The sequence below is a fragment of the Myotis lucifugus genome, unplaced genomic scaffold, assembly GCF_000147115.1.
Source record: "Myotis lucifugus unplaced genomic scaffold, Myoluc2.0 scaffold_202, whole genome shotgun sequence".
Taxonomy (NCBI): Eukaryota; Metazoa; Chordata; class Mammalia; order Chiroptera; family Vespertilionidae; genus Myotis; species Myotis lucifugus.
In genome coordinates, this window is record NW_005871250.1 from 1,241,463 (window position 1) to 1,256,544 (window position 15,082).

The following is a 15,082-nucleotide window of genomic DNA, read 5'->3' on the forward strand; positions in this document are numbered from 1 at the left end:
GAAGTGTTCTGAAGATGTCTATTAAGTCCATCTGATCTAGTGAGTCATTTAGGATTGCTGTTTCTTTGCTGATTGTTTGTCTAGAGGACTTATCCAGTGATGTCAGTGGTGTATTAAAGTCCCCTACTATGATTGTATTGTTGTCGATCTCTCCTTTGATATCTTCCAGGAGTTTTTTTTATGAATTTGGGTGATCCTGCATTGGGTGCATATATGTTTACCAGGGTTATATCTTCTTGTTGTATTGATCCCTTTAGTATTATGAAGTGACCTTCCTTATCTCTTGTTATGGCCTTCACTTTGAGGTCTATTTTGTCCAATATATGTATTGCTACCCCAGCTTTCTTTTCCTTTCCATTTGCCTGAAAGATATTTTTCCATCCCTTCACTTTCAGTCTGTGTGAGTCCCTTCTAATGAGGTGGGTCTCTTGTAGACAGCAGATATATGGGTCATGTTTTTTTATCCATTCAGCCACTCGATGTCTTTTGGTTGGAGCATTTAGTCCATTTACGTTTAAAGTTATTATTGAAAGGTACTTGTTTGTAGCCATTTCTTTTTTTGTGTGGCTGTTTTCTTCCTGAGCCTTTTATTTCTTCTTTTTACACCAGTCCCTTTAGCATTTCTTGCATGGCTGGCTTGGTGGTGATAAACTCCCTTAGCCTTTTTTTGTCTGTGAAGCTTCTTATTTCCCCTTCAACTTTGAATGATAGCCTTGCTGGGTAGAGTATTCTTGGATTAAGTCCTTTGCTTTGCATCATTTTGTAAATTTCCGTCCATTCTTTTCTGGCCTGATGTGTTTCTGTTGAAAAATCATTTGATAATCTAATGGGAGATCCCTTGTATGTAACTTTCCACTCTCTCTTGCAGCCTGTAAGATTCTCTCTTTGTCCTGAACATTTGCCATGGTAATTATGATGTGCCTTGGTGTGGGTCTTTTCGGGTTCACCTTTTTTGGGACTCTCTGGGCTTGTGTGACTTTTTTCTTCCCCACCTCAGGGAAGTTTTCTGATATTATTTCTTCAAATAGGTTTTCTAATCCTTGTTCATCTTTCTGTTGTTCTGGCACCCCTATTATTCGTATGTTGTTTCGTTTCATGTTGTCCCAAAGCTCCCTTAGGCTCTCCTCCTGTCTTTTAATTTTTTTCTCCAATTGTAGTACAGTTTGGGTGTGTTTTGCTTCCTTGTCTTCTAATTCTCTAATTCGGTCCTCCGCTTCTCCTAGTCTACTGTTGATACTTTCAATGGTGTTTTTTATTGCAACTATATTGCTCTTCATTTCTTCTTGGGTCTTCATGAAGTTGTTGATTTTTTCATCTGTTTCTTCTAGCTTCTTGCATATGTTATTGATTTTTTCCTCCATCCGGTTTATGCACTCTAGGACCCTTATTCTGAATTCTTTTTCTGTCATGTTGCATGCCTCTGTATCACTCAGCTGCTTTTCTGGCGAGTTCTCCTTTTCTTTCGTTTGGGGGTTTCTTTGTCTACCCATGTTTGATCTCACTGACATATCTAGTTGTTGAGTCGTTCAGTGGCTGCTCCCTGGGTGGCAGTGGCTCCTCGGGCTGTGGTTGCTCCTTGGGCGGTTGTGGAAGCAGCTGCTCCTCCGTTGGTATAAGTTCCTCTGGTGGGTGCTGGTCACAGCTGTGGTGGCTCTTCTGGTTGATGGAGGGAGGCTTCACACACAATAACTGTTCCCCAGACAGAGCGTGTGGTGATCAGGGGGCCGCTTTTGCTTGGATCTGCTGCGTTGATTTAAAGGCACAAAATACCATACAACAAGGCACAACGTACCAGGCACCGAACACGAATGTATTTACAATATTAATTACCCCAAATAAAGGTGGCCACCCGAGCTAAGAGAGTTAGGAGATAAGGAAGAAAGAAGAGAAAAAGATAGAAGAGAAAAAAGAAAGAAAAAAAAGGAGTGCAAAAATGAAATTGGAAAAAGGAAGGGAGAAAAAGAAGAAAAAAAAAGTAAGAGAGAAAAGAGAATGAAGTAGAAGAGGGGAAGAGACTATTTATATGAGGAGAAAATTCCTATAGAGCTGCCACTAATCCCAACAAATTCCAGCAACAGATCCCTGGAGATGAATGCAAACTACAAACAATCAATAATATCAAGCGACGCAAGGGAAAACAGAAGCACAAACATAACCGGGGGCGGGGGAGGGACAGAAAAATAAAAAGAATAAGCAGAATAACCTCACAAACAATCCTTAAAAAAAACCCCAATATTCTCAACAATCAGACAAACAACAATAAAACAATAGAGAGAGAAAAGAAGAAAGAAAAAAATAAATTTGGATAGTGAAGAAAGATAAGGGAGAGGTGTATAAGGATTTAGAGAAGGGGAATGGAAATAGGATATATAAGTAGGGTGAAATTTAGACAGGGGGTGAAAAGAATTTGGAAAATCTAAAGCTGGAGTAGGGTAAGAGAAACAGGACAACAAAAGGGAAAAAGTGGGGAAGAGGGTTTTAGCACAGAGGCAAAATTGAGGTAGAGAAAAATGTTGCTAAAGGATGATGAAAATAAAATGGAGAACATTAGTCCCAAAATAAATTAAAGAGAAAATAAAATGACACTTTAAAAAATGGTAAAATGGTAGCAGTAATAATATTGGTTAAAAATAAAAATGTACTAATTAAAAGGGTAAAATCAGGTGATGAAAAAAAGAAAAAAAATGGTTTCTTAGTTAAAAGGTGAAAAAATAATTAGAAAAGAAAATAAAAATGTGCAGTAATGAAGGTGCTTCAGATCTTCTACTCTTCTTTTTGGCACGCCAGGTCTTCAGGAGAATGTTGAATTTCCTTCTGATACACTGTTCCTCCGTGTTGTAAGCCACAGTCCTGATTTTAAGGCAGGCCATATTGGTTTCCCAGACTGCCTTTATCTGTATTTACAGAGGAGTCAGTTCATGGCTTTGCTTCTGGGTGGCAGTGTGTCTGGATTAACCTCCGAAGCTATAAGTCCTCTCTGACCAGGAGTTCTCTATTGTACCTGAACCAGCTCCACCCAGAGCTGGTTCCCCAGTCGCCATTCCCAGCTCTGTTTCCCAGGCTCCCCAAAAACAACCTTCCCCTACAGGCTGCAAGTGACCCCAACTGGGTAATCCCATGCACTGGGTTCAACAATCAAAGGCACAGATTTAAGAGGAAGTGTGTAAACAAGAGGCAGGGATGCTTTGCGAACTCACAGGGCTCCACCTTCCAGATCTGCACGGAGTCTCAGCACGCTCTGGCCCCTGGCATCAAGTAGCTGGCAGGCTGGCACAATCTGAGGCTGCCCCTTTACATCAAGTCCAACTATGGGCTTATTTATAGTGTTCCCTTCTGCCAGCATCCCTGCGGGAGCCCTTCCCTTCCCCACTTGTGTGTCACGCTGGCCCCAAAGGCCAAGGACTTTGTGGGGCGCAGATTTCCCCCGCGCCCATGTTTCTCTCTCCAACCTGAATTGCAAACCACACCTTTGGGGGAAGTCTAACCTTTCCGGGGGGAGAAGCAGGGCTCATCTGAGTTCATGTAGTCGCGCTGCTTGAGAGCTGTTGCCTCCGGGTTAGTAGCCGATCTGTAAGACTCAAGATGGCGCGGTCTCCCAGCTGAGCCGGCAGCCCGGGGGAGGTTTCAGCCTCAATCTCTAACCGTCCCCTTTTTCTAGGTGTTCTCTGTCTTTCCTGGCTGCAGACTGTCTCTCAGCTGAATCTCCTCTGCTTATTCAGGCTGTATGTTACCCTTTTCAGCTGCTCGCCCTTATCTGCTCCAGGGCAAAGCACCGACACATCCATCTAAACCTACGCCATTTTCCTTCCCTCTTTTCCTTTCTTTATTGCACTATCTGAGATCTCTTCATCTTATGGGAAAGCAATAAAAATTACAGCATGAATTACACTGTTTGCTGTGTTTCATGATGTTCTTCATCAAGCTTAGTATCTACTTACATTTTAGTCATTAAAATTATTTTTATCATGAATATCTGTCTATTGAGCTGGTCATATGATTTTCTCCTTTACTCTGTTAATATAGTGAATTACATTTCTTAGTTTTCAAATGTTGAATCAACATTGAGTTCTGGAATATTTTACTTAATCTTTTAAAAATATTGCAGTATTCCATTTGCTGATATTTTTCAATAAATGATACAGCCCTTTTATGTAACAGGGTTTCATTAACTATTTGAAAATGCTTCTGTCTTTATTCTATGCTTATTTGATAAAGGCACTTTTATGCATTTTTATATGAAAACATTTAATAATTGCATGCAGCTATTTTGTTTTAAGTCATTTTTTATAAATGAGCTAACTTTAATCAGATAATATATAAAAACTGTAAGATTATTATATACTAAGCCACAGAGCTAAGACATGGAGCACAGTTGTCTACATTCTTTTGTTGTTGTTAATGCTCACTGGAGCATATTTTTGCCATTGGTTTTTAGAGACAGTGGGAGGGTGTGGGAAAAGGGGAAACAGAGAGAGAAAGAAATATCAATGTGAGGGAGACACAGGCATTGGTTGCCTCCCCCACGGGTCCCAGTAGGGGCTGAGGATGGCTCCTCAACCCAGGTATGTGCCCTTGACTGGGAATCAAACCCCAAATCCTTCAGTGCATGGGTTGTCGCTCAAACCACTGAGGACACCAGCCAGGGCTGGCTCTGGATTCTTAAGAATATCTTTTGAGAGTTTCCCTTTATTTGAGACTGGATCACAGAAATTTGAAACAAGCTACATTTCCAAAAGAAACCTAACATAAATGTCTGAACAAAGCTACCCCCACACAGGTTTGTATGTTTCTCCACTAACGATGAAAGCTCTGGTATATGGAAGCAGGAAGATTGATGTAATAGTGTCCCAGAGATTGCTCTGTGGCTCTAGCTCATTCAACTGTAGCTGCAAGTTACCATCATGTTAGAAACTTATTAAAACACCAGTCACTAGGATCTCATATAGCAAATGGAATTGCAACCTTGGGGAGAGAAAATGGGCAAAGGTAATTTTACAAAGTTCCCTAGGTACCTCTCATAGCTATCTATGTTTTAAAACTACTGATGTTCCAGACATATCTGCAAATTGTAGTTTCTGACATTCTTTTCCTGCCTTATCTCCTGATCCTACACAGCTCCCTTGCTTAGAAAGACTTCATGTCTTATTTATTTTAGGATTTATAAACACTTACCATTTTCTCCCCTCCCCATTCATTATGCCCATCCGATCAAATTGTCCTCTAAACTTCCTGCTGTAGGAATGGCTTTGATGACCTCTGTGTGTGGCAACTTCCCAGTCACTGCCAGGACATATGATCCCTCTGTGTCCTTTTCTCCTGACATTTGTTTTCCTATAGCAGTACTTAAAATACACTGCTCAACATAGTGGAGTTAGCTGAGGTTGCACAGGTAAACAAGACAACCTCCCTTTGTACTGTGTCTTCTTGAGGTGGGTAACATGGGACACATATTATTGTGGGGTTTTCTTTGTATAGTATTGCTGTCAGGACTACTTCAGCTCTGGTCCTTCTAGATTAATTGTTCCTTTTTCTCTGAAGGATAAATTGAGCAGTCAAAATGCATGTATTCTTAAATGCTACAGGAGATAGTTTCATTGAGCTTTTTCCCATTGTACACTTAATTTGCTTACTTTTAATTGATTTGTGTGCAGAAGGAAAAAAGGGAACAGTCTTCCCTATGAAAACTAAAGGGGTTTAGCCCTGCCCAATATGACTCAGTGGTTGGAGTGTCAGCCTCCAGTCCTCCCAAGATGATTCCCCAGGTGATTTCTGGTCAAGGGCAAGTACAGTTTACAGGTTCAACACTGTCACTAGTTTGGGCACCTGCAGGAGGCATCCAAGAAATGTCTCTCTGGCATAGAAGTCTCTCTCTCTCTCTCTCTCTCTCTCTCTCTCTCTCTCTCTCTTTCTCTTTCTCTCCCTCCCTCCACCTCTTCCCTCCCTCTGAAAATCAATGAAAAAATTATCTTTCAGTAAGAATTTTTTTTTAAAAAAAGTATGGTATTTAATAGTATTCACCTTTCCCCAGGTTTCTCCTATCTTATCACCTAGGAGTTTTAAAGTTTGCATTTTAAATTAGGTCTGTGCTTCATTTGGACTTAATTTCTGTGATGGGTATAACGTCTGTGTTTACGCTTATTTTATTGGATGTGGATATCATGTTGTTTAGGCACTATTTTGAGGATATCCTGTTGTTTAGGCACTATTTTGAGAAACTATCTGTGCCTCATTGTAATACCTTTGCTCATTTGTCAAAAATCAGTTCTGTTGAGTTAATCAACTTGTGTCTTCTTCTGCCAAGGCCCAGGCTTGATTATTGAGTTACTTATAGTGAGACTTTGCTCTTCTTCTTCAATACTCTATTGGCTATTCTGGATCTTTTGCCTTCCATATAAACTTTAGCATGGGTTTAATAGCAGCCACACAATAACTTGCTGAGATTTTGATTGGGACTGTATTGAATCTATAGGTCAACTTGGGAGTAACTGACAACTTGGGAGTAACTGACATCTTGGCAGTAAGGAGTCTCCCTATTCATGAACATGAAATATCCCTCCGTTTATGAGTCCTCAGGCCAGTTAACATAAAATCCATTCCTCAAGCTTCAGCACATTTGGTTTGAACTGATTTTGTCAGCCTGACTATACAGACTCTATTTTAAGCCAGCTGGGCTATACTGACTTGATCTCATTTTCTTCACTTATTCCTCAGAGAAAATGATTCAATATAAAATTTATTTAGTGCATTGTACCGTGTAGTCTCAGTTTCATTCCTCAGCTTTCTTTCTCTCATGATCTTATTATTTCCATGTTGTACTCGAGCCTAAGTTCAAAGCTGGCTGCCTAATGTTCTGGGAGCTTTTAAATATTCCTGGTGGTGAAATTGTACTATAGCTTTATGAGATGTCCCCTTGGGGGAAATTGGTTAAAAGGAACATGATAACTCTCTGTACTATTACTTACAGCTTTATGAGACTCTACATTTTTCTCAAAATAAAATGTTTAATTAACCAAATCTCCAATAGAGTCTAATATGCTCCTAGTGTTGCAAAATACTAATGGCCTATATATGGGTGTAATTACAGTTTCCAAAATTTATTGTTCTCTCTCTTGCTTTACTCAGTAGCTTGAAAAGCTTTCACATCTCATCTCTATTTTAGGTTTTTAAAGCACTGTTTATTACTTTATCCCCACCCCATCCTTCTGAGAATATCAGAAAATTATCCCAAACCTGGGGAGGGAAGACCTATTGAGAAATATTTGAGTGGCATCTCTCACAAGCTGTTTTACACAGAATAACTCTGCCTTATGTTATTATGAACCATGTATTTTGACCCCATCAAGCTCCTCAATGGCAAGCCAGTAGAGGAGACTCCTCAGCTGGGTGAAGGTGGTTGACAAAGAAAGTGGAACAAAATTGTCACAGTCTCTAGAGCTGTAGGCCTCAGGCTCCACTGCCTCCTGTTTCAGGGAGGTTGGGTGGGGAATCTATGGGCTGGCCATGGTGTGCAGCATTGCTGTGAGGCCTGCTCCAGGTCAGTCCTTCTGAAATGTTTCTATATTCTGAGGAAAATGGCGATTCCAGTGCCCACATTTCTTTAAGTGGTGTCAGGCCTCTTTGGGCTGAGCCTAGGTTTGGGAATGAACAGCTCCTTCTTAAGTGTGCTGAGAATGTGTCCTGCTGTTTCTCTCAAGTCTCTATGAGGCCTCCTGTTCACATGATGACTCCTTGATCCTGTGAGTTTGTGCAAAGAAATAAGGGAAAAGTACAACATAATTAGGAATCTAGGGAAGTAGCAGGTCCTTTGCCTGTAAGAAACTTTCACTTATAAATAGGAAATTTGTCTCTGTGTCATGTGTTGTAAACATTCCTTTTGGGTTTTTTCAGACTTGATAAAATGTCTTTCTTCTCATCATGTATCAGAATTATTTTCATCACTGCCTTGGCATTTTCTCTTTACTCTGGTGAGTACATTTCAATTCTGGATGAAGCTATTCCTATATATTAGAAAGTGCAGGAGATGACTTCTGTTATCTTGAAATGGAGCATCTTCTTTTATTGGGTATGTAATAAAAACTGGCACACAATATTACATATTGGGTATGTAATATTTTAATTGGCAAAATGAAAGGGAGCAAGTTACAGAGCCTTTTTAAGGAATTACAGCAGAGAGGTGGGTTAGAATGAGCAGAACTTAGCTTTTTGTTCATTTATGACTAAAATTATTTACCTAATTATTATTATTATTTTTTGGAGGTCAGATTCTGTTTGCTAAATGCAGAGTGTAGGGAGTAATGATGTTTCCTAGATCTGACATTCCTTGGCAATGTGATTTGTTGTGTGCCAGTTCTGAGGCCATTAAAGTAAAAACTTTGTGTGAGGGGAGAACTCAAGCATCCCTCACCTGGAAATTTATCTTTCTTTAGTGCAAAGAGACTGAAGAATTTGAGTAAAGTAGTTGTAATGTGTTGAACACACCATGGATATTAGAACTATTACTTCATTAAGTCGTAATTAATTTCTTCAAGTTAGGTGACCTTATGCAAGGCATATTAGAGACATTAAACAAGGCATTGTCTTGCCTGACTAGAATGTCTCAGTTATTCAAAAAGGAATTAAAAGAAACATGGTATCTTCACAGAGCTGTTTGGTGATTGCTGCAACACTTAGACGTATTTTTCACAGATAAGAATAATTTAGAATTACATTTCCAGATTTGGAGTTACTTTGTGAGCTGACTGTTTAGATACTACCACAAAAGGCTCATCTAAAATCTGTAGGTACTGAGCAGGCAATATGTGTAGTATTTTGCCATTAAAAGTTATAGGTTCTTCCCACAGAGACTCTGATTATTTTCCTATTCTTATTTTTACATTTTCTTTTGTGTGCTGGTTGCAGGAAATTCTCTTGCACTTGCAAGACGCTTGCGCCCTCCGGTAAGTTTAATTTTGATTAATTTTAATATTGAAAAGGGTGAACTTTTAATTGTTCCATATTGTAGGTTTCAATAGCAAATTTCACGAAACAGCCCTGCCAGTGTTGCTCAGTGGTTAAGATACCACCCATTAACCTAGAGGTCCCTGGTTCACTTCCTGGTCAGGGCACATGCCCAGGTTTGGGCTAAATCCTCAGTAGGGGTATGCAGAAGGCAGGCAATGGATGTCTCTCTCTCATTGATATTCCTATCTATCTACGCCCTCTCCCTACCTTTATTAAAAAAAAATTCACCAAAAAAAATGTGCAAAAGAGTGATCTTTCAAAATTTTTTTAAAAACTGTGCCATCATTATACAAGATTAAATGAAATTAAGCCAGCCTAAAAAACTTTTTGGTATTTTGGACAAGATGAAAATATCCCATTATTTCAAAGATTGCATTATTGGGTATCCTTCTTATTTGCAAATATCTAATAAAGGTTATAGTGCATTTAAAGTAGAATTGTGGCCCTAGCAGGTTTGGCTCAGTGGATAGAGTGTCGACCTGAGGACTAAAGGGTCCCAGGTTCGATTCCAGTCAAAGGCACTTGCCCGTGCTGTGGGGCTCTATCCCCAGGGGGAGTGTGCAGGAGGAAGCCAAACAATGATTCTCTCTCATCATTGATGTTTCTATCTCTCTCTCCCTCTCCCTTCCTATCTGAAATCAATAAAAATATTTTAAAAAGAAAAAGGTATTCTGCCTCAATGTAACATAGAAATCTTACCTGAATTTCTAGCCAGCCCTGTGCAGTCTCCACAACTGCATGAGCCATTAGTTAAAATCTCTTTCTGTCTCTCCTTTAAAAAAAAAAAAGAAAAAGAAAAAAAAAATTAAGTAGAATTGTGTAGTCTAGCAAGATAAGAGGATTACAAATATTATCCACGTAAAGGTGGATAAATTAATAATCCTATCTAATAATAGGCAAACATGGTAATTGACCATATCTTCCCTATGCCTCCCATTGGCTACTCAGCGAAATGTGCAAATTAACCACCAACAAAGATGGCGGCTAATTTGCATACTGCAGGCAGGGTGGGAAGTGGCAGCTTCCTGTGTTACACCATCTAGGGCTGGCTTGGCCCCGCCTTGCCACCTGGAACCCAATCTGAGGGTCTCCAGCAGCAAGGCAGCCCTGCCCAAGAAGCCCCAGATGCCAAGACAAATTTTGAGGGTGATTCAAAAACAAAACCCACTTTAAATATAAAGACACGTATAGATTAAAAGTAAATAAATTAAACTGCAGCCTGTTTTGCTCAGAGGATAGAGCACTAGCCTGGTGGACTGAAGGGTCCCAGGTTTGATTCCAGTGAAGGGCATGTATCTCAGTTGCTGGCTTGATCCCCAGTCCCTATCAAAGCATTTGCAGGAGGCAACCAATGAATGTTTCTCTCCCTTTTCCTTCACACTCTCTAAAATTCATTGGAAAAATATCCTTGGGTGAAGATTAACAAAAACAATGTAAATGCATTAATAACATTAAAGAGTTTATAAGAAAAATATATTCCAAATTTTGTTAGTTGTATAATGGTTATGTTTAAATTATTAACACCTAAGAAATATGGTAAAGGGTACATATAATATGCTGTAGTATTTTATAGTTTTTCTCTTACATCTATGAGGTGATTTCAAATTAAAATGTTAAAAAATTAAAAATTAATAAAATATTAATTGAAATGTATCTGCATTACATGAAAAATCTCCTAATTGCTTCTAGCATAATTTATTAAATTGTGCTAAAATTTACAATGGTTCAATTAAAAAATCTTAATTCTAAAAGATATAATAGAAAATATGTAATAGTGCAGTTATAAGCACTTATCTGAAAATAAAAATTTAAAGAAGTGAATTTAAAGAAGGGATTAGCCAAAGAAAATATATGCACAACCCATGGGCACAGACAACAGTATGGTGATGGCCAGAGAGAAGTGGGGGGCAAGAGCTGGGTAGAGGGGGCAAAAGTAGGGAAATAGGGACATCCTATAGAATAATGATAAAAGGCTAATATGCACTTTGACTGAATGGCAGAATGACCGGTTGCTATGATGCGCACTGGCCACAAGAGGGCAGATGCTCAATGCAGGAGCTGCCCCCTGGTGGTCAGTGCACTTCCATAGCGGGAGTGCCACTCAGCCAGAAGCTGGCTCATGGTTGGTCAGAGCAGTGGTGGTGGCAGGAGCCTCTGCCACATCCTTGGCAGCACTAAGAATGTCCAACTAACAGTTTAGACCCGATCCCTTGGGGGCCTAAGCCTTTAGTCCGACATCCCCCGAGGGCTCCCTGACTTCCAGAAGGATGTCTGACTGCAAGCTTAGGCCTGATCCCAGAGGGAGTGGGCCTAAGTTGACAGGTGGACATCCTCCAAGGGATCCTGGACTGTGAATTGGTGCAGGCCAGGCTGAGGGATAACTCCCCCCCCCCACCCGAGTGCACAAATTTTTGTGCACTGAGCCTATAGTTTTCATATATTCACACAGCAGAATATTATATTGAGGGAAGAAACATGTAAATAGTTAAAGTTTACAAAGACATTTTAAAAGCTGGTATATCAGAGTATATGCCATCATGTTTATTTAGGTAAATTGACAAAACTGCCATTAGGAACAAAATTTTATATACCTACGCAAATACTAATGTATTGAATATGTACATCTCTGCTGATAATCTAAATGTATCAGATACTCTAATAGTGAAGCCATTGAGAAATATAGGGAAATTATTAAAATTTCAGTTTACTACACCTTGTGGCATGAAATAATGGGAAAATCTGATCCAGGCATGAGAAGAAGTGCGACAGAGTGGCTAATTTATAAAAATACATTCAGACATTTGTCTGTATTTTATAAATGATTTAGGGTTTGTAAAAATATATCAATAACATTTTATGACTTAGTGGGATTCATTTCCAAACCTCATTATAGATTTTCATTCCATTTTGATGCATGGCATCTTGTACTAAGGTTAAAGAATATTTTATTGAAAAAGTTCATTACATGACAAATTTTATGTTCTTCTTTATGTTTAACAGCCAAACTGTGATTAATATTTGGGTTTTTTCTCTCTGTGCCCCACCGTTGTGGATCCAATCTGCGCAAAAACTGGTCGTACTTACAGAAATGAATGCTACTACTGCGTTGAATTTTTGTAAGCACACCAAATAATGAAGAAACCATCACAAATGATACGAAAACCCAAGTTTCTGGCATACTACATATGGAAAAAATTGTACTATCTCAGTAAACGTCAAAAAATCACACTGGTACCTTTCCCAGAAGTTCTCAAAAGCGGTTTGGTATTTGACCTCTCAATATAACTCTGCTGGATATTTTGCAAATGTACCAATTAATTAATTTAGTATAATCATTATGACTTACAAATGTCAGTCTATGACCAATGTATTGAATTCTGAAGTCCATATGATAACTGATAATCTCTATGATGTAGCTTCAAGCAACATGGAACATAACTGAGCAAGAAACACTACTTGACTACAGAAATTTGAAATCCATCACCATGGGTCTATTCATGCTAGAGCAGTGATAGCGAACCTTTTGAGCTCGGCATGTCAGCATTTTGAAAACCCCTAACTTAGCTCTGGTGCCGTGTCACATATAGAAATTTTTTGATATTTGCAACCATAGTAAAACAAAGAATTATATTTTTCATATTTATTTTATATATTTAAAAGCCAGTTAACAAAGAAAAATCAAACAAAAAAATGAGTTCGAGTGTCACCTCTGGCATGTGTGTCATAGGTTCGCCATCACTGTGCTAGAGGGTATCCTCTGATTTTGGTCCACAGTGTCTTCTGAGCTCCCTGACAGACTGCAAACCTCCTTTAGAGAGCGGGGCATTCCAGGACCTTTCCACCCAAGCTCCTTTTCTATATCCTTCACTCCAAGGAGTTGCAGTCTAATGGTTCAGCCAGCCTTCGTAGCTCCCACCTCATTTTCTCTCAAAGTTATTTCCTCTTATTTGATCCCAAAATTGGCTTCTACTTCTAGAGAATCAGTCAAATAATCTCCAATCCTATCCTCTCTCCAGTATGAGAGGGTTCCAAGACCAAGTCAGGACTGACCATGTAGGAAGAGTCAAGTAGCTCAGATGAGGGAAGGATGTGTGCAGGGCTGGGGAACACATGGGTCCCAGCTGCTGGCTGAGGTGGAGCACAGCCTCTCCACAATGGGCACTTAATGCAATACCCAGGTAATTTTAAATGCTGTTTATAACAATTTTTCTTTCTCTTTTTTCTTTACAGAGACTCTTATAGACCAATTAAATTTCGGCATTATGGGAGATGCAGATAGTTAGGACAATCCTATTTTGCAGTGGATTCAACAGCAAATCAGAGTCTTTTCAATCAGGGAGTTAAATTCCTCGGTGACCAGACAAAGCCTCTTATGCTATACAAGATGGAATATAGAATGTTGAAAATTGTCTCTCAAGTCTAAGAACTTTGATTGATTTTTATTCTTTGTTCAATAATTAAATAGCAGTTGAAAAACTACCTTAATTGTGTGTTTCATAATATAACACCTAATGCAATTTACAATCATAAATATTTCAATCAATAGAATGTTAGATTATATTATCGTTTTTTAAAACACCACTTTGCTATAAAAAATGTCGGCAGAGTAAGTGGATGCTTTATGGACATTCTCCCAGGAACAAACTGAAATTATGACTAAAATAAAGAAAACTTCCTGAATAATCATTGGAAAACTTGCAGGAGAGAACCCTCAGACCCTCAGACCGAAAGTGGAGACTGCATAGAGACTGGTAGGAGGGGTGGAGGTGTGAAAGCGCTGGCCAGGCACCCATAGACAGCAACTGAAGTCCTGGAGACAAATACCAGCTTTGGGGGATTGCCACTGAGAACCCTGAAATCTAATCCCCAAGATGCACCACCCTCAGCAGAGAGCACCAATACTAAGAAAGGTAACCACATAACATCTGGCTGTGAAAAGCAGGGTGCTGTCTGCCAGGGAGTGACAGCTAAAAATTCAGGCACCCTCTTAAAGGGTCAATTCACAAAATGCCTTTTGCAGCCACCCACCTGTGCTCTGGCAGAGGGAGGGTAAAGTGAACTGGAGCTGTGGGAGTAGAAGCCAGGAGTGGGGACTAGAGGATCTAGCTCAGTAGGCCAGTGATGGCGAACCTATGACACGCGTGTCAGAGGTGACACACAAACTCATTTTTTTGGTTGATTTTTCTTTGTGAAATGGCTTTTAAATATATAAAATAAACATCAAAAATATACATCTTTGTTTTACTATGGTTGCAAATATCAAAAAAATTCTAAATGTGACAGGCACCAGAGTTAAGTTAGTGTTCTTCAAAATGCTGATATGCCGAGCTCAAAAGGTTCACCCAAACTGCAATAGGCACACACCCCAATTTCTTTGGTTGAGTCATTCCCTCATGGAGCAGAGGATATTTTTTCCACATAGACATTTGCCTTGCCTGGGGGTGAAAGACAGTTGATACACCTTACTGGAAAACACCTTGCCCTGAGGTCCTTAAGAGATTAAAAATAACAATTATCCTGCAGGCAGAAACAACTGCCCCAGCCTGTTGAAAAAACTCTCAACACACAAGAGGAAGATTACCTGGGGGGCAATTCAAGTTGGAATCCTATCAGTCTGTAGGCAGAGGTTAGATGGGAGGCTTTGAGTCATTTCCTGATCTAATTAGTCAGAAACAGCCTTTAACACTGTCCTGCACTAGAGATTGAGAAGTGTAGAGGATCTACCTAATACATAGTCACAAACCTAAACTGACAGCCAAAATGAGACAAGAAACAAACCCCAAATGAAAGAACCAGAGAATTCTCCAGAAGAAAAGATAAATGAAGCAGAGATAAGATATGTCTGAAACAGAGTTCAGAGTGCGATGGTAAAGATGCTCAACAGCATGAAAAAATGATACAGTAACTATGAAAAAAGAACATGCAGAGATAAAGAAAGACATAATGTAAATAAAGAATACTGGAAGAAATACACCACAGATTAGGGGAAGCTGAGGATTGAATCTCTGAATTAGAAGACAGAGTTGAAAAAATCAATCAATCAGAGAACTAAAAAGAAAATTAAAAAACAGGAGGACAGCTT